General features: G+C 39.2%; 1 non-coding gene across 1 annotated transcript; it reads left to right on the top strand.

Moving 5' to 3' along the window:
• The first annotated feature begins 4039 nt into the window (after positions 1–4039).
• LOC122095826 lies at positions 4040–4141 on the top strand. The gene has a single exon (XR_006145217.1). It is a non-coding gene; the product is annotated as a U6 spliceosomal RNA (small nuclear RNA).
• The last annotated feature ends 19033 nt before the right edge of the window (positions 4142–23174 follow it).

Genomic DNA, 23174 nt, shown 5'->3' with positions numbered 1-23174 from the left:
GGTTATCTCAAAAGATGCAGAAAAAGCATTGGACCAGATCCAACACCCCTTTATGATGGAGGTTCTGGAAAAATTAGGAATCCATAGAACATTCCTCAATACAATAAAAGCTGTATATGGAAAACATACAGCCAGCATTATAGTTAATGGTGAAAAACTAAAGCTATTTCCTCTTAACTCAGGAATGAGAAAAGGATGTCCACTCTCTTAACTTCTCTTCAATTTAGTATTAGAATGCCTAGCTACAGAAATAAGACAATATGCCAATATAAAAGGGATCCAAATAAGGAAAGAAGAAGTAAAATTCTCCCTCTTTGCAGATAAAATGATCTTGTACATAAAGAATCCCACGGACTCCACTCCAAAATTACTCAAGCTAAATCAAAACTGTCAAAATAGCAGGGTATAAAATTAACCCTCAGAAATTAATGGCTTTACTGTATGCCAACAATGAGAAAAGTGAGGCTCAAATCAAGAAAGGTTTTCCATTTGTAAGAGCCCCACAATAAATGAAATACCTAGGAATTAACTTAACCAAAGAAGTGAAGGACATTTATGATGAAAAAGTTAAAAATCTGAAAAAGGAAATCAAAACAGAACTTAGAAAGTGGCAAAACCTCCCATGCTCCTCGATAGGAAGGATGAACCTTGTGAAAATGGCAATATTTCCCAAGGCTATCTACAAGTTCAATGCCATACCTATCAATATTCCAACCGCATTCTTCAAGGAAATAGAAGAGGCAATCCCAAAATTCATATGGAACAACAAAAGACCCCCAATTGAAAAAAGCAATCCTTAACAGAAAGAACAGTGTTGGAGGAATATCAATACCAAATTTCAAACTCTACTACAAAGCCATAGTAATTAAAACAGTTTTGTACTGGCACAAGAAAAGACCTCAGGAACAATGGAATAGAATTGAAAACCCCGAAATGAGCCTACAGACCCATAATCATCTAATATTCGATAAAGGATCTAAAAAGATAAAATCGAAGAAAGGCTGTTGAGTAAATGGTACTGGCAAAATTGGTTAATCACTTGTAGAAAATTAGATCCTTATATATCACCCTGTACCAGAATCAACTCCAAATATATCAAAGACCTCAGAGTCAAAGCAGATATTCTGAAAACATTACAGGATGGAATATGAGAAACCCTAGGTCTCCTTAACAAAGGCTGAAATTTTCTGAAAAGAAACGCAAAAGCACAACAAATGAAAGTTTGGACAAATAGGATTGCATGCAGTTGCAGAGCTTCTGCATGGCAAAGGACATAGCTAGCAGGATCAATAGAAATCCCACAGAATCAGAGAAGATCTTCACTAGCCATAAAACCGACAAGGGTTTCACATCTAAAACAGATCTGGAAATCAAAAAATTAAATCCTCCAACAACAAATATTCAAAGAAAATACTGCCCAATAAATAAGTGGGCTAAAGACATAAAGACAAACTTCTCTGAAGAGGAAAGGAGGGTGACCAATAAAGACATGCAGAAATGCTCAACCACCCTAGCCATAAAAGAAATGCAAATCAATCAACATTGAGATTTCACCTCACCCAAGTTAGAGTGGCTATAATCAAGAACTCTAATAACAACAGATGCTGGAGGGGATGTGGACAGAAGGGAACCTTACTTCATTGCTAGTGAGAGTGTAATCTTGTTCAACCACTTTGGAAAATAGTATGGAGGTTCCTACAAAGACTCCACATAGAGCTCCCCTATGACCCAGCAATCCCACTTTTGGGCATTTGCCTAAATGATCACAAACAAGACCATACTAAAGCTACCACACAGATATATTTATTGCAGCATTACCATAGCTAAGATATGGAAGCAACTCAGATGTCCCTCAGTAGATGAATGGATCAAGAAAATGTTGTATATATACACAATGGAATTATATGTCTCTATCTGAAACAATGATATTGCCCCATTTGTTAGGAAATGGAAAACTTGGAAAAAAAATTTATTAAGCGAAGTAAGCCAGGCCCAAGAAACAGAGGTCCTATGGTTTCTCTTATTAGCAATTACTAGTGTATGTCTGAGACATGCAGAAATTGTTAGATAAGTTGATGTTAGGTGAAATGAACCCCAAGATAAGAATTCAATATTTTTTTCTGTAATTATTTCTAACATATTTATAAGATGATTTCTTTGTTACTTTGTATGTCCCTTCTGCATGGTATAACACCTGTTTTCGCTGTATTTGATGTTGGTATAATTTGTGGAGGGGAAGGGAAAAATTTTTTTAAATATGGATACATGTGGACCCATTGCAACAATGAGATATACAAGACATTATGTCGAAAAACAAATTTTACAACTTTGGATGGGGGAAAGGCAGAGGGGGAAACGGGACGTAAGAGAGGTGAGATGGGAAGGGATAATAAGGGGAAACAAAGGAGTATGCAACAATGCTTGATAAGAAATGTACTCATTACCTTGCCCATGTAATTGTAACCACTTTGTCTGGTATTTTCACACTTAAAAAAAACGACACGAAAAACCATAAAATATAAAGTATTTTTGATAAAAAGTAAAAATGACTCAGAATAAATAATCAATGCAAAAACAATCTTTACAGAAGCAAACTCTCAGAGATATTACATGACTTTGAAAAGGGTAAAGTGGCTGAATTTAATATAAATTTAGAAGTATGACCATTCAAAAATATAAAAAGATATTCTTTATTTCATTATATAACCCAAAACAGAAAGTAAATGTTGTTTAGATGATTTTTTAAAATACAGTCTCTCAGGTGCTGGGAGGGTGGTTCAGTGTAGAGTGCTTGCCTTGCATGCATGAGGTCCTGGGTTTGATTCCTCAGCACCACATAAGCAGAAAAAGATGGAAGAGATGCTGTGACTCAAGTAGTAGCAATAGCCTTGAGCTGAAGTGCTGAGAGACAGCACCCGGACCCAGAGTTCAAGCCCCACAACCTACAAAAATAAAACAAAAACAAAACAAAATACAATTTCTCACTTTTGTGTGCTCAACATTGTAACACTAGTGCTTCTGTCTAGGGCTTAGATTTTAGGTGTGGACATTTATCAACACTCCTGATTCAGATTCTAATTGATAAAATTTTTAATCAATGTTTTGTTATTAATTTTGCTCTTTATAAATTCACATATACCTATAAAAAACAGTGTGGCCATCCCAATAACATTCTCAAAGTATTTCCTAATGATGACTTACAAAAAGTTGTATTATATTATAACAAGGAAAGCAATGCTACAAATAAGGAAAACCAATACATAAATATTAATGATTAATAAAATAAAAAACAAAACATTTACCTCTATTTCTAGTATTTGAAATGTACTACATATTCAATTTATTATTTTCTCATATTGCTGTACATTTAAAACTGCCTAAGTCTATGATGTTCAACAAGAATTTTATAGACTATGTTTAGCCTTTAAAGTTACCCACTAAGATTATTATTTATGGTTCATCTCATCATTTGTATATGGCTTATACCATCATTTATTCCTCGCTAACATATAAAGTAAGGAATCCCTTAAATTTTAACAGAAACTGTGAAGTTAATGTCTTAAATCTTCACTCTGCTTCTTTACACAAACACTTTTCAATTTCTCATTAGTAAAGTTTCTATAAACTCTGAAATGTACATACTTAGTAGTATATGACTGCTACCATGAATCTTAAATGCTTTATGGAAAAGTTTTACAGCGTGCTAAATAGTCTTAATTTTGGCATATATGAGCAAATCCCCAAAATTGAACATATTTAAAACATTAAAACTTTTAACAAACCTTAACACTTTCTATAGTGTTCATTATGGCAGGTTCCTTGTACAGAATAATTGAATTCCTCCTCCTACACATCCGTTGAACAACAAATATATGGAATTATTTTGTTTTGGACATATCAATCTTGACTTTATTCTTAAATGTGTTCTTATGTAAGAAGTACATGATTCTAAAATTTCACAACAATTCTTTTGAATTTAATTTTTGTGGAATTGTCTAGTTTAAGAAAATCAATTACACTTTATATATAAAATTGTTCTGTGCTCAATTCAGTAGCACATACACTAACATTGGAACAATAAAGAGAAGAATATCCCCTGACTGAGGATGACACTCGACTTCGTGAAGCATTCCAGATTTTTAAAAGAACAGATGCTGGATAGGATGTGGACAGAAGGGAACCTTAATGCCTTGTTGTTAGGAGTTTAAACTTGTTCGAAGACTTTGGAAAGTAGTATGGAGGTTCCTCAAAAGACTACATAGAACGCCCCTAACACCCAGCAATCCCATTTTGGGCATTCCCCCAAATGATCACAAAAAAGACCATACTAAAACTATCAGCAAAACTATGTTCATTGAAGCATTATTTACCAAAGCTAAGATATACAACCAAACCCGATGTCCCACAGTAAACGAATGGATCAAGAAAATGTGTGTGTGTGTATGTGTGTGTGTGTGTGTGTGTGTGTGTGTGTGTGTGTGTGTGTGTGTGTGTGTGTGTGTGTGTGTGTACTGGAATTCTATGCCTCTATCAGAAAGAATGACATCACCCAGTTTGTTAAGAAATGGAAAGACTTGGAAAAAATTATATTAAGTAAATTAAGCCAGGCCCAAAGAAGTGAAGTAAGCCAGGCCCAAAGAAACATAGGTCCCATGGTTTCCTTATTTTCAATAACTAGTATGTGTCTGCTACAAGTAGAAAACATCATATAAGTTGATGTTAGGCAAAATGAACCCCAAGATAAGGATTCAAATGGTTTTTCTTTCTTGCGATTGTTTCTAAGATATTTATAAGATCATTTCTTTGTTGCTTTGTATGTTCCTCCTGCAAGCTAAAGCCCCTGTTTTCACTGTATTTGATGTTGGTACTATTTGTGGAGTGGAAGGGAAACACAAATCGTTTAAATAGGGATGCAGGTGGACCCATTGCAACAATGAGATGAACAAGTCGTTGTGTCAAAAAATGATTTTGGCCGGGGGTTGAGGGATGTGGACAGTGGGGGGACTGGGGTGGGGGAGGGGTTAGTGGGGGTGGGGGGTGGAAGATGGGCAGGGATGGGAAGGGGAATCAAAGGAGGAGCAAGTGGACCCATTGCAACAATGAGATGTACAAGTCATTATGTCAAAAAATGAACTTTACAACTTTGGTGGGAGGAGGACCGGATGGGGGAAGTGGGGGAGTATGGGAAGGGATGGGAAGGGGAAGCAAAGAGGAGGCAACAATGCTTGATAAGAAATGTACTCGTTATCTTGCCCATGTAATTGTAACTCCTCTGTCAGTATTCTCACAATAAAAATAAAAGAAATGTACTCAATAACTCACCCATGTAATTGTAACCCCTCTGTATGGCATTTTCAGAATTAAAAAAAAAAAGAAACATAGGTCCTATGGTATCCCTTATTTGCAATAACTAATGTATGTCTGGGATAAGCAAAGAAGGTATGGTAAGGCGAAAAAAAGTAGTAGGCAACAATGCTTGATAAAAAATGTATTCATTACCTTTTCCATGTAATTGTAACTTCTCTGTATGGTATTTTCACAATTTAAAAAAAAAAGGTCAAAAGCATGTGCATATGACTAGATAAGATTATGTTAAGGTAAATGAACCCCATGATAAGGACACAAGTGGTTTTTTATTTCTTCCTGTGGTTTCTAATATATTTCTAATGTACGATGTGATTTTTTATATGTGCATCCCCCACAGTTAAACCCCTGTTTTCACTGTATCTGATGTTGGTGCACTTCCATCTCGTATGTACACTTCTCTAACTTGGGGATGGAAAGGGAAAAAACAAAAGGCTTAAATAAGCATACAGTATGACCATTGCAACAATGTGACGGACAAGAGAGTATGTTGAAAAATGAACTTTACAATTTAGGAGGGGAGGGGAGGGAAGTGTACTTGTGGAGGTGGGAGGGAAGGGATGGCGGGGAAAAACAAAGGAGGAGGTAACAATGCTTGATAGGAAATGTACTCATTACCTTTTCATGTAACTGTAACCACTCTGTACAGTACTTTTACAATAAAAAATATAAAAATGTTCTCGGATGGAAGAGAATATTTCCCCTATTTTACCCATGTAATATCGTTAACAAAGAAATTAATGCAAAATACTGATATGAAGATATTTTGAATAAATATGTGTGTATGTGTATGTGTATGTGTGTGTGTGTGCGTGCCTGCGCATTTTCGTTCTCAGAGTTTGAATTCAGTGCACCAAGGTCTCACTAGGCCATTCCTCTCTAGATTGATGAGCTGCTATATAAGCTACATCTCCATTCTTGGCTCTTTGCTAGTTCATTAATTTTTTAAAATATTTTTATTACTTTTTTATTGTGAACATACTGTATAGAGGGGTTACAATTACATGGGCAAGATAATGAGTACACTTCTTATCAAGCATTGCAGCCTCCTCCTTTGTTTACCCTTCACATCCCTTCCCAGCCTCCCCCTGCCCCCCCTACCCCATCCTCACCAACCCCCACCAATGTTGTAAAGTTCGTTTTCAACATAACAACTTGTACTTCTCATTGTTGCAACGTGTCCACCTGTATCCTTAAACGACTTGTTTTTCCCCTTCTCCTCCACAAAGTATACCGACATCAAATATAGTGAAAGCAGGGGTTATACTGTGGGGGAGGGACATACAAAGCAAAAAGAAATAATTTTATAAATGCATTAAAATGCATTAAAGAAAAAAACATTTAAATACATATCTAAGGGTTCATTTTCCTAACATCACATTATCTGACCTTTTCTGCTTGACTCATACATATACTAGATATTGCAAATAAGGGAAACCATGGGACCTATGTTTCTTTGGGCTTGGCTTACTTCACTTCTTTGGGCCTGGCTTAATTCACTTAATATAATTTTTTCCAAGTATTTCCATTTCCTAACAAACTGGGTGATGTCATTCTTTCTGATGGAGGCATAGAATTCCATTGTAATTTTTTTTAAATAATCTCATGAATAGTTTTTGTCCTGATTGGCTTCCAACGGTTATCCACAGATCTCAGTTTCCTGAGTAGACAGGATTACAGGTGTGACCAACCAGCACAAGGCTTTCAGAATAATTTATAAAGTAGAAGAAAATTGAGTTCATGGAGGCTTGTTTATCATCTCCTGCTTTTAAAGCATTTTGGAGTGATTATATGTGAATTTATTTCGTTTTGGATTCTTAAAAGACAGTAAGTGATGGTATTTAAAAGTTTTAATCTTTTTTTTTATTGGTCATGTGGCATGATCTCTGGGCTTGGCCGCTGTCCCTGTGCCTTTCAGCTGAAGGCGAGTGTTCTACCCCTTGAGCCACAGTGCCACTTCTGCTTTCCTAGTGGTTTATTGGAGATAAGAGTCTCACCGACTTTCCAGCCCGGGCTGGCTTTGAAGCGCAATGCTCAGATCTCAGCTTCCTCTGTAGCCAGGATTATAGGCGTGAGCCACCAGCTACTGGCTAGTTTTAGTACTTTTTAAAATGTATACTGGAACTGTGGAACAGAAGAAATTTGTCTCTCTTTAGACCTCAATTTATGAGCTCAGCTCTGAGCATGATAACCCAATGTCACCAACACTGTGTTGAAGACAAAATGTGACAGAAAACAATTACCATCGGCAATAATTGCTATGCTATTATTTCTTGGACATGAATATTGAATTGAGAGAGTAAGGGAATGGAGAGGATTTTACCTACTTTTTTATTGCTCACTTTTGGAAAGTAAGCACTGTGTGTCTTTGGGCCATGCACTTAGTGCCTTTGGGCCATGCACTTAGTGCCTTTAATTAAAATATTTCCTAACACTAAAATGGTAATAATATTAGAATTATAGCAAATGTTTTCTTAAGAATTAAGAGAAATAAAACTTGTGAAATACTTAACATAAACTTCTAGGAATTACAATTACAATTACATGGGCAAGATAATGAGTATATCTCTTATCAAACATTGTTGCCTCTTCCTTTGCTTCCTGTTCCCTGAGATTTTTAGAAAAAAAAAGAGATAAGGTATGAAAGAACAGCATAGAAGAATATACAACTTATCACACAGAGATTAAGAACTAGCCTAAGAGATTTAGAATGCTAAAGGCAATGAGGAATAAGCCTAGTTGATAACTAGTTTTTCAATAACCAAAAATGGTTCTCTAGAACAATTTCTAGTACACCTTAGTTACTATCACTTATCCTTCCATCGAGTTATTCCTTCTATTCTATCACAACTGTTAATTAGCCTCTGCGTTTTTGGTACCATGATTAACCAAAAAGATTTCCAAATGTCACTTAGACTATCCTTCTCTCTGTGATTAGCAGTGACCACACAAAATCCTGGAATCTCTGAATTTCCAGAATAATTCTTCACCTGTCATCTAAGCACATTCCTGGCATTATTTGCTTTGACCTAATGACCAAAAATTTTTTTTAACAGAGTATGCTATAGTAAGTAAAGTACATGAATTAGGGACTATTGTCAGGTGTCAGTATGGAAGGAGCAATTATATATTCAAAGTATGGTTTCTTTATTTTGCATTTACTAACTAAATGGTTTTTTTTAATTGTGAAAATAGTGTACAGAGGAGTTACAATTACATGGGCAAGATAATGAGTACATTTCTTATCAAGTATTGTTGCCTCCTCCTTTATTTCCCCTTCCTATCCCTTCCTATACCTCCCATCTCTACTGCCCCCCCCCACCAAAATTGTAAAGTTCATTTTTCAACATAACGACTTGTACTTCTCGTTATTGCAATGGATCCACCTGCATCCCTATTTAAACGATTTGTTTTTTTCCATTCCCCTCCACAAATTATACCAACATTAAATACAGTGAAAGCAGGGGTTATATCCTGGGGGGGGGGGCATACAAAGCAACAAAGAAATCATCTTATAAATATATTAGAAACAGTCACATGAATGAAAAAATATTTGAATACTTTTTTTTTTATTATTGCTAGTCCAGGGGTTTAAACTCAGGGCTAGGGAATTATTTCTGAGCTTTTTTTTTTTTTAGGCTAGCACTCTACCACTTGAGGCATAGCACCACTTCCAGTGTTTTTCTGTTTATGTGGTACTGGGGAATTGAACCCAGGGTCTCATGCATGCTAGGCAATCACCGTACCATGAAGCCACATTCCCAGAACCCTAAATGAATTTCTTAAGAAGACATTACATTTTGATTCCGTAACTATGTATCATAATTTTGTCTAGGTGCCAGAAAATGATGTAGAAAGCAATACAATATGAGAAGTCTAGTAAGGCTGGATGGAAAATGAATAACTGTCATGGTCTAGCTAGGGTACAGAGAGGCTTATGTCATGGAGCTGTTTCAACAGGCTGAGCGAGACAGCTCCTGATCCACAGCCCACCTCCAGAATGAGAGGGCCACTATGGGGTCTAGCCACATGGGGAAAATGGGCCACCTCCTCCAGGACATTCAACCAGTTCATGTGAGAGAGAGGGAGAAAGAAAGTGAGAACTACACTTAAGCCCTGTGCTGGTGGCTCAGAACTCTAATCCCAACTACACAGGAGTCTGAGAAATGAGGATCATGGTTCATAGCCAGCCCGGTAAGGAAAGTCTGTGAGACTCATCTCCAAAGATCGACCAGAAAACTGAAAGTGGTGCTGTGGGCTCAAGTGGTAGAGCGCTAGTCTTGAGCTGAGGAGCTCCAGAACAGCGCTCAGACCTAGAGTTCAAGCCCCATGACTGACAAGAAGTGGACTTCCCACTACAAAAAGTGGGCTGAATAGCAACCATTTAACTAGGGAGGATGGTAGAGAAGTCAAGCCTAGATTTCTGTGAACTTGAGATCATAAGTAGGTCACCCAGCTTCTCCATGCCTTGTTGTCCCCAGTTGCAAAACTCAACACAGTGAAGGATACCCTTCCTCATGGGAATAGGGTAATGATGAAAGAGAGCCATGTTTTGTTTCATAATCCCACACCTGTTGCCCCATTAATAACAGGGGACACCTGAGCCCTTTCCAGATAACTTCCTGTCTTATGCTCACAGAATTGTGGAGAACATTACCTGAAGGCCACTCCCTCTGTGCCTAGCCATGTTCCAGAGATCCCTCTATATAAATCCCTTGTTTCCTCACAACTGTTCTGTGAAGAGACTGAGTTCCGATTGTTGTGGCCCTACCCAGAGCTTTATCTGTGGTCAAGAATCGGCTGCCATGGACTAAGAGTTTGTGATAATCCATCTAAACTGATGACTGAGCATGGCTCTACATGTCTACCATCCCAACTACAGAAGACCAGGCCTGGTGGAGCATAAATGTCACAGAAAGGAGGACCACCTGAGCTCAGCCCAGCCTGAGCATATATTGTTTTTTTTTCTCAGAAATGCACAAGAAAAAAAGGTGGCTCCTCAGAGCCAGGGAGAGGAAACAAGCAGGGGGTCATGGTGCTTTCAGAGGGGTTTCTGACCCGAGTTGGGAATGGTGTTGGGGCGGCCACTCACCTGTGCTGCTGGGAGACACTGTTGGCATCTGATCCATGTAGAGCGAGCAGGGATGGCGGTGGCATGGCAGACATATGGGCCCAGAGCAGAGGACCAGGGGCAGGGACCAGGTCAGGGCCTTAGGCTGGCTGCGATTTGAAATCCAGCACCACAGGAAGGGGGGGGGGAGGGGGCTGGGACATGTAAATTTCCTACTATTCTCTAAAGTTACCTTGAGTCTCTTGCTCACCACTCAGCTACCTCTACCTTCCTTAACTGCTGGTAGTGGTGTACTAAAAGACGGAATCCAGTTGCTACCAGGCATCATGGAATGTGGGCGTTGCCACCATTCTTGTATTCCATTGGTCAGAAAGAAACATGAAAGAATGGGGGTGTGGCTAGAATCCTGTGATGCAATCAGCATGGGCAGAGTCAAGTTGACAGGGACTCTCCCAGCCCTTTTCCCATTCAGTTGGGGACAAGAGGGAGACCACTTTAGCTGCATGGCTGCACAGATTGTTATTTATGTCTGTTTGTTGCCAGTCCCGAATCTTGAACTCAGGATCTGGGCACAGTCTCTGAACTGCTTTTGCTCAAGGCTGGCCCTCTACCACTGGAGCCACAGGGCTTCTGGCTTTGTTGGCACTGAAGTTGGACAGGGGTCTCAAGGACTTTCCTCCTGAGGGTGACTTTGACAATAATCCTCCCATCACAGCCTTGTAAACATCAAGAAGGACTGTTGAGAGCCACTGGTGCCTGCCTAATCATTGGTCTTGCTGATGTTCTTGGACAGACCAGTGAGTTCCCTATCCTCAGGTTTAAGTGGTGGGAGCTGGAGCCCACAGTTTGAATCCTGGTCCTGCCACCTCCAAATGGCAGGAAATCCTAAGATACTCATTTATATCCATATGAATACAAATGGATGGGATGTATGTCATGATTGAATGGGCAGTTCTTCAATGATTCTAGGATAAAATTATACATAATTATATTATAGGACACTAATCGATTTTATTTAATACTTTATTAAGATGTAAACAATCACATTCATAAAATGGAGGAATAATGAAATACCTAAGAATTGGGCCTCACATACTATAAAGGTGCCATTTTTCTGCCAGGACTGGGATTTGAACTCATGGTCTGGGTAACACTGTTGTACTGTGTAGGAAGGGGAATCTGGCCTCCTTGAAGTCAAGAAATTCAAGTCTGTTCCTTAAGCCTGAAATCAATCCCCACGTATTCATGTACAATTTACATATATGATTTATATTTATATACATATGTTGACTCCATATTGCATTCAGTGTAGTTATTTTATTATTTTTTTGTTTTATTTATGTATTGACCATTTATTTTATTGACTATTATGGCATCTAGAACATTGGTTACATTGATTACATAGGATATAGGCCTGCATATGTATTCCACTTCATATCTGACACCCAGGACATTCACAGAAAAGGAAAACGTGTCAGCATCAGCTTCTTACTCAACGATTCATTGTTTGGGAGTGCTGGTATCTGAACTCATGGCCTACAGGGCCAAATTCATGAATGGGCGAGTGTGAACACGCCTTCCTGGGGCAAACTGAGTGATAGGCTGTTCCCAGGACCTGAGATCGAGCCCAGGAGTTAACAAAATATGAACAGATTGACATGCAGATGACAGTACACTAATAAATATATATCTTTATAGAGTGCCAGAGATGTCTATACATTATTCAGTTATATAGACTACATTCCTACCAATTCTTGGGTATTTTTTATGCGTCCATGTAATTAATGTTATTGTTTTCATCCTTACACTATTAATGAAATTAATCAGTGTACTGAAATTATTGCATTCCTGTAAATAATAATATTCTTTTAATGCTTCAAAAATATTAAATAAAATCAATAAGACTCATGAAAACATGCTGTCTAATTTTATACGAGCATTCATTCATGATCAACTCATTCAACTGTGACATTGACAAGAATCCATTGTTATTCCTATGGATGGGAACCAGTTTCTTAGTATCTCCTGCCATTGGTTGGTCAGATCCTATGTTGCCACTTGGGCCTATGGCTTCCCTAATAGTCTGCCAACCTTCAGCAATGCAAGGGGCAGTACCCTTTGCAACATTGTCATTCAGACCCAGGAGGGTCACCATGCAAAGGAAGAAAACGTAAAAAGGCCACATTTTTTCTGTGCATTGTTTTCCCTGAAAGGCCTGAGTGCCTAGGATCCCATCAGCAGCTGGGGGTCCAGTGGCTGCACCCCAGCCTAGAGTGATCAAAGCTGAGGTAGAATTGCCACAACCTGAATTCAAGCCATGTGCTTGAAAAAATAAAAAAAAAAAACTTACATACATACATACATATATACATACAAAATATTAAAAATATTGTGAGGATCCTTGGCTTGTAATTCTTGCCATTTTTTCTGCCAGGCCTGTGATTTGAACTCAGGGTCTGGGGAAATCTGCAGTACTGTGAGGGATGGGAAGATCACCGTGTTGGAGACAAGAAACAAAGACTTGTTCCTAGGGCCTGAATTCAAAAACAATATTCGTATACATTTTAAATACGTGATTTATATTTACATGCACAGGTTTACTCATGTTGTGCTTAGTGTATTCATTTTTTATGTTTTATTTGTTTCTTATGCATTTGAGTATGACTACACATATAACATTTTTTGCATCCTATTACATGAGACATAGACTTGCTTATGTATTCTACATCATTCCTGAGGCCCAGGACTTTCACCGATAAGGAAAACAAGTGGGACAATTGGCTTTTCCACCAGGCTTAAGTTTTTGCCAGTTCTGTGACTTGAACTCAGGCTCTAACAGGCCCCCTTCATGAAAGGGTAAATGTTAGCACACCAGTCTGATGCAAGTGAAGTTACTGGGCAAATTTGAGGACCTGAGATCAAGCCTAGGAATGGCCAATATATAAACAGATAGATGTTTAGATTGCAGTGTGTTGTGTGTGTGTGTGTGTGTGTGTGTGTGTGTGTGTGTGTGTGTGTATTAATAAATGTATATGCATCTACAAAGTTATACAGAGACAGACATTTATGTAGATTCTAGTGTATAATCTTATACAAAAAGTGATGTCTGTATCTTATTTTTACATATTCTATTACTACCAATTATATGGTGTAAAATTATGCCTCCATTAATTAATCACGGTATACTAAATAAAGAATTAATCAATGACCTATATTTATTGCATACAATCTTATACTGGAATGAGTATCTAATTAGTAATTCAGTTAGTACATTTCAAACATTCTATTAGTATTCCTATAGATAGGAACAAGTTTCTAAGTTCTTCAGCCATATGTAGGTGGCAGGCCTAGGATCGATCTCAGGGCCTAGGTATCTGGGTTGGACTCATGCTTCACTGACAGCCCCCCATCCTTCATCCATGCAAGGTCACGTACAATTTTCAAGCCAAGTCATTGAGCCCTAGGAGGGTCACAGTGCCAAGGAAACAAAAGTAAACCTGTTGTGTAAAATTACCTAGTTTTCCTTCTCCATTTTTGTTGGTTTGCTGTATTTTTGCCAGTGCTGGGAATTGAACTCGGGTACTAGGATCCCTGAATCATCTGTGGGTGTAAAAGCTGCATCCCAACCTAGGGTAATCATGGTTTAAGACACAAGGAAGCATTTGCTTACTTGAGCAAAAGTAGATCAGGGAAAATGTCTAGACTCACAGTTCCAGCCTCAGGACCTGCCACAAAAAAAGAGCCAGTAACTCCATGTGTCTGTGTATGTATACATGTATTTGAATTTGTGAAGATCCAGAGTTGCTATTCAGAAAGGCACCTAGCTAGGAAATTTGCTTTGAATAGAATGAATTTTTAGCACAGAGTGTGCATTCAAGACAGTGCATGATCCGGGGCTCCCCTCACTGTTCCCAGTTAACCTGAGGGAGTCCCCATACCCCAGGCTGCTGAAGGAAATCTGCCTCATTGTTGGAACAGGCAGACAAAAAGCCTCACTCCTGTGCATCTGGATAACAAACAATTCATCCAAGCCAATTAGTGAGGATGAGTGTGCTCAGGCTTTTAAGGCTGTTAGGAAAAAAAAGACCTCTTTGTACAACAAGCAATCTCTGTCCCCTGTGCTCTGTTTTGACTGGAAGCTTTCATTTGTGCCACCTGCCATGGCAGACCAAGTTCCCTACACTCATCCTGTCTTTGTAAGACTATGTTTCAGTGTTGAAACAACCTGCTACCATTAATCCAACAGTCCTTCTGTTAGGCAATTAGGGAGCTGAACACAATGAAATGATTCATTATTGGCAATGGTGCCTCCGTGTGTGTGTTTGTGAGTGTGTGTGCGCATACATAGTCTTGGTGATTGAACTATGGACCTAACCACTGTACCTGAGTTTCTGCTATATAAGGACAGTACTCTACCACTTGAGCCACACAGCCACTTCAGGCTTTTTTTCTAGGGATGTGGTACTGAGGATTCAAACCCAGGGTTTCACACACACAAAGCAGTCTACCCCTAAGAAACATTCCCAGCACTCCAGGTTTCTTTCTTTCTTTTCTTGTAAATTGGAGGAGTTGAAGTCTGGGCCTGGGTGCTGTCTCTGAGCTCTTCATCTCAGTCTAGCACACTACCACTTGAGCTACCATGCCCCTTCAGGCTTTCTGGTGGTTTATTGGAGATAACCATCTCAAGGAATTTCCTGCCAAGGCTGTCTTTGGACCGTGATCTTGGATAGTTTTGAAATGAGATCCTCAGCTTCCTGAGCAGGCAGAATGATAGACCTCAGCTAAAGACATCTAAGCCATGACACTTTGCTGCAAGTGGGTCCTTGGCACAGCATGGTAGAAAATTAGCCATGAGCCCAAGAAGAAAGTCAGCGCCTATGCTCTGCGTTCAAGGTTCATGATGGAGAACCCTAAACCAAAACAATTGTCTGCAGGAGACAAGTCACTAGAGTTTAGTACATACATAAATTTGGCCCTGCCTTGGGGACATATCTGAGCCTCAACTTTCTCATCTGCACATTCATCTCACTTGTGTAGCTCTTATAAGGACCAGATTAAAGAATACAACTCGTGAAGGACTTAGCACATAGCACCCTGTGAAGGACTCAGCACTCAATACCCTATGGACAACCCAGAAGTACTCAACACCCAGCACCCCAGGAAGGACTCATCACATAGCTATATCCCACAAACTGTCATTAGAATTAGGGTGCTTTCATCAGTATCACCGTTGTTTCAGATACATGCCACAAACTGCACAAGTTCACATCTAATGGTTTAAAGGGGTGTTTTGTGAGGGAGAGTCATCAGCCTCTCATAGGTTGGAGGGACTGTCCTAAGATCTTTTCCTCAAGGCTAGATCTCTACCACTTTTAGGCACAGCTCAGAGTCTACCAGACTTCGTGCCAGGGCTGAGTTTTCAACCCCCAGTGTCTGATCTCACCCCCTGAGCAGCTAGTGGTGATCCGTCAGTGTCTGGTTCCATGATGCTGGGCTGCAGCTATTGACCTCTGGATAAGTTAGGTTAGATGACAGCCGTCAGTTTCAGACACCCAGCTTGCTCTGTGATGAGGTATTTGAAATCCTGCCTTTCTATAATTGCAGTCAGAACATTCTAACTTGTTTTTGGTTCCAGTCCTGGGGCTTGAGGTAAGGGCCTAGACAGTCCCTAAGCCTTCATGCTCAAAGCCAGTGCTCAACTGCTTGACAGCACTACTTCCGGGTTTTCTGTGCATGTAATAGTGTGGAATTGAACCCAGGTCTTCATACATTTGAGGCGAGCATTCTACCACTGAGCTCCAGGAATGACAAGTGTAGAAATAGATATGTAGATTGTAACATATATATATGTATATATATATATATATATATATATATATATACATATATATATGTATATATGTATAAAACAAGACAGAGATGTCTGTATATTATTTAATTATATATATTATATTACTACCACTTATCAATAAATTATTCCTTCCTGTATTGAAGTATTATGGTTGAATACATAACAAAGTATTAATTGAAAATTATTCAATATAGTATAATTATTGTGTATAATTTTATAATATAACCGTACAATAATGTAATTGTTACTTTACAACATTCCGTTCATAAGGATGTATATCGGAATGCATTTCTTAGAATATCCTACCATTCATAGGTGGGAGTCCTGGGATTCACACCCCAGGCCTAGGTTTCTGGTTTGGGCTATGGCTTCCCAGATAGCCCACCAAAACTCAGCAGTGCAAGGTCATGTAAACTTTCCGAGCCCTGCTTGCAATGCAAAGGAACAAACAATGAAAAACTGCCTCTAATACTTCCCAGTTTTAACCTTCTCCTTTTTCCCCCTCTCTTTTCTTCTTTTATCTTTTTGGTTTTGGGGTCAGAACTCTGGGTCTCAGTGCTGTTCCTCAACTCTTCAGCTCAAGGCTATCACTCTACCACTTGAGCCATTGCGCTACTCATGACTTGTTTCTGCTTATGTGGTACTGAGGAATCGAATCCATGGCCTTATGCATGCAAGGCAAGGACTCTATTGCTGAGCTACCTTCTCAGCACTTCTCCATTTTTTTTTTTTTGCCAGAGCCAAGATTTGAATTCGATTCCTAGGATCTCAGGATGAATTGTGGATACAGAGGCTGCAACCCAGCCTAAGATGATCGAAGGTGTCACATACAAAGATGCACAATTTTATTTCTTCTTTCCCTATTTGGATCCCCTTTATGTTTGCATCTTTTCTTATTGGTGTAGCTAGGCATTCTAATACTGGATTGAAAAGAAGTGGACAGATTGGACATCCTTGTCTTGTTCCTGAGTTAAGAGGAAATGGCTTTAGTTTTTCACCATTAAGTATAATGCTGGCTGTAGGTTTGTCCTATACAGCCTTTATTGTATTGAAGAATGTTCCATGGATTCATAATTTTTCCAAAACCTTCATCATAAAGGGGTGTTGGATCTTGTCGAATGCTTAATCTGCATGTATTGAGATAACCATGTGGTTCTTATTCTTGCTCCTGTTGATATGATGAATAATATTAATTGATTTGTGTATATTGAACCAGCTTTGCATCCCTGAAATGAATCCTGTTTGATCATGCTGTGTGATTTTTTGGATGAGTTGTTGACTTGGATTGGACAAAATTTTGTTGAGAAGTTTTGCATCAATGTTCATCAAAGAAATGGGTCTATAGTTCTCTTTCTTTGATGAGTCCCTGCCTGGTTTTGGGATGAGGGATATGATGACTTCATAGAATGTGTTCGATAGTGAACTTTCTCTTCAATTTCATGGAATAGTTGGAGGAGTATTAGTGTGAGCTCTGCTTTGAAGGCCTTGTAGAATTCTGCTGTAAAGCCATCTGGTCCTGGTCTTTTCTTAGCTAGGAGGTCTCTTACTGCTGTTTCTATTTAAGTGCTTTCTATTTCAGGGCCTGTTAAGATGGTTTAACTCGTCTTGGTTAAGTTTTGGCATGTCAATATTTGCTAGCAAAAGGTCCGTTTCTGTTAAGTTCTCAAACTTATTAGCATGTAGGTTTGAGAAATATTCCCTTATAATGTTTTGAATCTTGATTGTTTCCGTGATGATGTTTCCATTCTCATCTCTGAGTTTATTTATTTGCGTTTGTTCTCTTCTTTTTCTGATAAGATTTGCTAAGAGTCTGTCAATTTTGTTAATTTTTTGGAAGAACCAACTCTTTGTTTTGTTGATTCTTTCTATAGTTTTTTTGGATTCTAATTCATTTAATTCTGATTTAATATTAATTATTTCATTCCATCTACTGGATAGGGGTTTTCCTTGCTGCTCTTTTTCAAGGAGGTTCAGATGTCTCATTAAATTGTTCGTTTCAGATCTCTCCAATTTGTTGATGTAGGAGCCCAGAGCTATAAACTTGCCTCTGAGTACTGCATTTTCTGTGTCCCAGAGGAGCTGGTAATTTGTGTGCTCGTTTTGTTGAATAGCATGAACATTTGAATGTCCTTTCTAATCTCTTCCATGACCCACTGGTGATTCAGCAGTGTGTTTTTCAGCCTCCAAGTGTTACCGGACTTTCTTTGGAGGCTTTTGTTGTCGAGTTCTAATTTTATTCCCTTATGTTCATAGAGAATGCAAGGTATAACTTCAATGTTTCTGAATTTGGACAAGTTTGCTTTGTGGCCTAAAATATGGTCTATTTTAGAAAATGTTCCATGTGTTTCTGAGAAAAACGTGTATTCTGATGCTGCTGGGTGAAATGTTCGGTAGATGTCTGTTAAATCTTCTTGATCTATGCAGCTGTTTAATTCTGCGGTTTCTCTGTTGAGTTTTTGCTGAGTTGATCTATCTAGTGGGGAGAGTGGTGTGTTAAAATCTCCAACAATTAATGTCTTTGGATCTACGTGGGATTTGAGGGAAAGTAGTGTTTCTTGGATAAATTTGGGTGTTCCATTGTTTGGTGAATAGATATTTAGAATAGTAATATCCTCCTGAATGGGAGATCCATTAATTAGCATGTAGCGACCTTCTTTATCTCTTCCCGTGAATTTTAATTTGAAGTCTATTTTATCTGATATTAGGATTGCAACTTCTGCCTGTTTATGGGGGCCGTTTGCTTGGTAGATTTTGTTCGAGCTTTTAACACTGAAAATGTGTTTGTTGGTATGGGCAAGATGTGACTCCTGAAGACAGCAGATAGAAGGATCTTGTTTTTAAATCCCAGTAGACAAGTCTATGACCGTTAATTGGAGAGTTAATTCCGTTAATATTGATAGGTAGGACTGAGAGGTATTTGGGAGTTTTTGCCATGTTATCCAACTTCTTGGGTGCTGTGAAAACTGGGTTCTTCTTATGGTTCTTGGATTCTCAGTTTGGGTGCTGTTTCTTGGCCTTTAGTGTGGTCTTGTTGGTTTTCTATATTTAGGACATCTTTAAGAATCTTTTGTAGGGCTGGTTTGGTGGAGATGTATTGCATTAATTTTTCATTGCTATGGAAGTTTTTTATTTAGCCTTCAGTTATGTAGGAGAGTTTAGCTGGGTACAGTATTCTTGGTTGATAGTTGTTTGATTTTAGGGCATGGCATACATCATGCCTGGCTCTTCTTGCTTTGATTGTCTCTGCTGAGAAATCTGAGGTGATTCTAATTGGTTTGCCTTTATAGGTGATTAATCTTTTCTCCTTGACAGCTTTAAGGATCTTTTCCGTGTTCTGAGTTGATCCTGTGTGGATTATAATGTGACTGTGGGATGTCCTATGTTTGTCTGGTCTATTTGGGGTTCTAAAAGCATCTTGTATCTGAATAGGCCTATCTTTTTGCATGTTTGGGAAGTTCTCTGCTAGGATCCTGTTAAACAAATTTCCTAGACCATTAACTACTTTTTCTAGGTGCTCCTCTACACCAATTATCCTTAGATTAGGCCTTCTGATGGTGTCTTTCAAGTGTTGGATAGAATTTTCATATTTCTTGGGCTTGTCTTGGATGGTTGTATGTTCTTTCTCTATAATATCTAGGCTGTCTTCAATCCCTGAGATTGGATATTCTGCATGGTCTAACCTGCTGTCGAATAGAGTGATGTGGGAAGGCACAGGGAGAGTTAACTAAGTCCTTATCTAAAAGCAAGAAATAGGTTGGGTTGGATGAAAGTAGAGAGAGAGAAAAAAAGAAGAAAGAGAAAGGGAAAAGAAAAGAGACCTGAAAAGTAGAAAAGTAAAAATTAATAGTATTATGCAGGGTTGAAAACAATCTAGTTAGAGAAGAACGTGAATATAATGAGAGAATGGGAAGAATAAAAAGGAGATGTGAAAAACTTAAAACTAATAGTGCTTAAAATAGTATATATGTATAAAGAGGTAGTACTGCTATTAAGGAATTTAATTCTCAGAGGTTTTGAATTGAGCAATTAATTTGTGGTTTAAGTATGTACACAATGGGGGATATGGTCTAATAGTCAACTACGGGTATATCTGAGGATGTGCAGGACAACAATTAAGTCCCATAAAGAAGACTGAAAGAGAGGAAAAGGTGAAAAGGATAAGAAAGGAAGAAAAAAAGATCAGAAGTTCAGTAGAGCTAAACAAAAAACAAAAAGATAATTTAAAAAAAGAGAGAGAAAGAAAACAAAAAGAAAGAAAAAGACACACACACACATGTATCCTTAAAATAAAAATTATAAGAGGAAAAAAAAGTTACTGGAAAAAATTTTTTTTCAAAAAAGGCAAAAATTAAAGATTAAAAAAAGTTTTAGAAAAGAAAAAAAGGTTTTTTTTTATGTAAGGTACCAAAAAAAAAAGAAAAGGAAGAAGAAAAAAAGTTTTTGATTTATTTTGGGAGTGGTGGGAAAAATCGTCTATATCCCTTGTGTCCATAACCAGCCTCTTTTTGGAGTCTCTGGTCTGCTTGTGGTCCTGTGGCTTGGTTGGTTTCTTATGTCAGTTTGTTCAAATAGGCAGAAAAATGCTGTGCTTTACCCAGGATTTTGTGATCCTCCTCCCAGGCTAGTTCAATGGGAGGGATATCTGCTTTGAGTATCACAAAAGAGGGAAATGGCTTTTTTCTCAAGTTTGGAGATGCTGTGCTGAGGCTAGGTTCTGGGTAGAGTTGAGGTCTTTCAACTAACAGTAGCTTTTCCTGGGGGCTGGTTTGTGACAAACTCACAGAGCCCAGCCTGGAGCCACTCTCAGGGTTTCTGTTTACTGAATTTCAATTGATTGTAGAGGCTGCTAATGGGAGGGACAGCCTCTGGCTCTGATTACCCAGTGAAGAAAGCCACTCCTAAGGCTGGCGCCCGAACTGGGTGACTTTTCCCTGGGTAGAGCTGAGTCTGGCAGGTAATGCCATTAAGTTCTTGTGACCTACTAAATGACTCTAGTTTTTTTTCCAAGGTCTGAGTTGGAGCTAGCAGCTCAGCCGAGATTTGTCGGTATCCAAGATGGAGATCTCAGTGCTGGGAGGGAGGGTTGGCCTTCCCTCCTCTGCTCCCTGAGAAGGAGTGAATATGTCAGGCTTCTACTCATGCCGAGTCTTGGTTAATGGGTCGTCTCTTGTCTGTGAACTTCAGGATGAAGATGTCTGCTCCTTGTAGGTTCTTGCTGGTGTTGAGTAGAATCAGCTTGCCCCTGCATCTGACTCCTTCGTCCCGGAATCTCTGTGATTCAGGTACGGCGTCTGAGGCAGCCGCCGCAACTGCTGCTGCAGCTGCGGCAGCTGGTGGCAAGAGCTGAAAGCTGTCTCCTTGCCTGGATTTTCCCTCTCTGGCCTAACTCTCTGACCTGTGATCACACACTTGGTGTGATTCTCTGCCTTAGGACTGTTCACTGGAACTCTAAAACTGCTTTCTGTGCGAGAGCTTGTTTAGCCTCTAGCTTCTCCTCTGACATCTTCCCGGAAATCCTCAATTTTTATTTTTATAACATTCCATTATACATTCACATGAATAGGAAAGAGCTCCCTCCATTTGTAGGTGGCAGTCCTGGCATTGAAACTCCAGGCCTGGGTAGTTTACTTCAAAATGCAAACCATTACAATAACACTGTGAAGATTTCAGTTTGTCACAATGAAAAAAGAACAAGAAGAAAAGAAAGCCAGGTGTCATTTTTTCCTGCCTGTAATCCTAGCTCATCAGGAGTCTGGGACATAGAGAATACCAGTTTGAATTCAGCCAGGACAGGAAAGTCCACAGCACTCTTATTTCTGAGGGATCAAAGGAATAAAAACTCGTCATGAGTGAGGCTGTGGCTCAAGGAAAGAGCGCTATCCTTGAGCAAAAGGAGCTCAGGGACAGTGCCTGGGCTCATAATACAACCCCTGGACCTGCCAAAAAAAAGAGCAAAATAAAAAACAAGTAACTCCATGTTTCCCCATGTATGTATGCATGCATTTCTATCGGTAAAGATCCAGAGTCACTATGATGAAAGGCATCCAGCTAGAAAATTTGCTTTGAGTAGAATGATTTCATAACACAGACTGTGCTTTCAAGACAGTGCGTGTTCCGGGCTTCCCTCACTGTTCCCAGTGTAGCCTGAGGTTTTCTGCACACACCAGGTTGCTGGAGGAAGTCTGCCTCATTGTTGGAACAGCCAGACAAAAGGCCTCACACCAGTACAGCTGTGTAATAAACAACTCCATCCAGGCCAATTAGTGAGGAGGAGTGTGGGCAGGCTCTAAAGGCCAGGAGAAAAAGACCTCTTTGTACCCCAAGCTATCTCTCTCCCCAGTGCTGTTTTGACAGGAAACCTTCATTTGTGCCACCTCCAGTGGCAGGCTAAGTTCCCTTCATTTATCCTGTCTTTGTTAGACTATGTTCCAGTGTTGAAATAACCTGCTACAATTATTTCAAGGGTCCTTTTGGCAGAAAACAAGGAAACTGAACCTAATGAAATGATTCATTATTAGCAATGGTGGCTTCCTTGGTTTCTGGAAGCTTGCTAAATCTAAGCACATGTGGAATATCACAATGCTCCCTGTCATTTAGGGCTGGTGATGCTCATCAATTTTTGAAACCTTTGACCTCTCCTAGTTTGGACCCGGATGGCTAGGTTTTCGGGTTGAACACAGGGCCTCAGTGTTGACCATGAGCTCAGAATAGAAGCTCAGTGTTCTACCATTTTGTGTCACACCTTCACTTCTGGTATCTGTGTTTGTTTGTGTGTATCTATGTGTGTGTGTGTGTCTGTGTGCACATGTATGTGTGTGCATACACTTGTCCTGGAGCTTGAACTAAGGACCTGAACACTGGACCTGAGTTTCTCCGGTACAAGGATTG

This window comes from Dipodomys spectabilis, unplaced genomic scaffold, assembly GCF_019054845.1.
Source record: "Dipodomys spectabilis isolate Male_0828 unplaced genomic scaffold, ASM1905484v1 ptg000362l, whole genome shotgun sequence".
Classification (NCBI taxonomy): domain Eukaryota; kingdom Metazoa; phylum Chordata; class Mammalia; order Rodentia; family Heteromyidae; genus Dipodomys; species Dipodomys spectabilis.
Note: the sequence above shows the minus strand (reverse complement) of the source record. Positions and strands in the feature narration are given on the sequence as shown.